Source organism: Arachis ipaensis, chromosome B01, assembly GCF_000816755.2.
Source record: "Arachis ipaensis cultivar K30076 chromosome B01, Araip1.1, whole genome shotgun sequence".
In the NCBI taxonomy this organism is placed as follows: Eukaryota; Viridiplantae; Streptophyta; class Magnoliopsida; order Fabales; family Fabaceae; genus Arachis; species Arachis ipaensis.
Window position 1 is genome coordinate 120,492,089 of NC_029785.2, and position 2,111 is coordinate 120,494,199.

Sequence of the window (2,111 nt, forward strand, 5' to 3'; positions counted from 1 at the left end):
GGGCTGTGAATACGCCAAGTCGAGTAGTATTTTTTGACGGTCTGAGTTTTGGCAAAAATTTAGCGATTTGGCCGGTTCTTGACCAGCTAACTTGGCTTAGCCCTGAACTAGCTGAAAACATTCTTTCTCTTTTGCTGCGGTATTCTTTGGAAACTTGGGGAATAAAAAAGGATTAGTGTTAAGAGTTGGAGAGGAAGGTGGGAGTGAAGGAGTTGTTTCGTTTTAAAAGAGAAGACGTCAAAACGAGGCGGGGTTGGTGGCAGCACGGTGACCACGTGTTTAACGCTTAGTGTGAAAAGTGTTGAGCATGGTGACTGGTCGTTCACGTGACCCAGCAGGTTCATTATGGAATGCACTCATTCCCAGCTTAGGGTGCCTCTAACAACCAAACTTCGTTAGATACCAATAGAACATTTAGAATCAGTCCTTCAGTTAATACAAATAATCAACTTAACACTTATTGGTTCTCTCGTATTTAATTTCTAATGAACAACACGTCATTACCTCTTATATAACCTCAAAACCTCTACGAAACAGAAGACTTAGAGACGAAAGGAGACAGAAGAACAAGTGCGTGCGTGCAGGAGGATACCGTTCGACACACAACCACCTAGTGGCTTTGCGGTTGAATCCGTCTGACCGGCTGGTCCAGTCTAGTTTTCAGAACCATGATCATGAGTATTACGACTCAACAAAAATGCTTGAACAAAATATTGAGTAATGCCTACCGGGAATTGATAAAAAAGCATTGGATAAAATTGGGTGGAATACGGTGATGGTATAAACTATATTGTTACAATCAAAACTACAAGGGAGAAAAGTTAGTAGAGGAGAGTTATGGAACTTAGTGCACAAACAAAGTAATGGCTCCTATATATCCATGAAGAAGCTAAGGCCATTGTGTGTAATTACTATGTTGAGATTCTTTATGTTGTTTTCCATTGGTTTTAATTAGAAAATTGTGTTGAAAGTCTATTCAATTATGCTCTAGCTCGTAATTGCTTATGTTTTCTTATTTATGTTTGTAGGAAAGAATTGTGGATATTGAACAACATGATGAGTCTTCTAGAGTGCTGTCTCAAAATGATTTGCTTGTTCAAACTCTCGGAATAGAGCACTGGGTAGTGTGCATGGCATGGGTTATGGACCGACTCCTAGTTAACTATTCGATCCAAATTCGTATCAGTTGGGAGATGAAGTTCAAATAGAGGAGACCCAAAGGATGCTGCTTGAATTACAGACAGAGGTGGCGACTGAGAAATTGAAATGAAAGGCGGTGGAAGATGTAGTAGCAGAGAAGATAAAGAAGCATGCAATGGAGAGTGCTTTGAGATATCTAATTTAACGGCATGGTGGAGAGCTACCACCAGACATCACTGCAGAATGAATTTCTTAGAAGGACAAAGCAAAAAATAGATATTAGAATTAGATGTTATTTTCTTTGAAGTATACATTTTTTTTAAGTTGCCTATATAACTCTTAACAAGAGATCTACTTTTTTTATGAATGTATTCTATGTTGAAATGAGTGGACCTTATGTTGGAATGTCTCCAGATAAGAGAAATGAGTGGTTCTTAGCATTGTGGACACAACAATACTTAAATCTTTGAAGGATAATTTATTAATTTGGTTTTTGTGTTTGTTTTAACTAGATAAATGCTCACTTGATAGGGATTTTTATGATGTCATGTTGAATAACCTTAGTCTACCATGTTCCTTTTACAGGAGATGTTGAAACTCTCTCAAAAGTTGCTAAGTAGTATATTTTTAATAATTGGCACATTGAGTGACTTGAATTTTTTTTTTTATTACTAATAATCAAATACATGTGTTAATTGCGTTTTTAACTTCTACTTAAAAAAAATTGGATCAAAATTCAATTTTTTAAATCACTTTTTAAAAATATACCTTTAACGTTGAGTATTTTTTGTTGCATTTTGAAATATTTTAAGGATATTTTAAAAAAAACGTAGTCATTTTCTTCAACGCTTTAATAGTTCATGACTATGAATCGGTGGTTTACTCATATCATTATTATTATTATTATGTATCATCATCATCATCATCGTTATTATTTTTAAAGTGTCTATTATTATTATTATTATTATTAT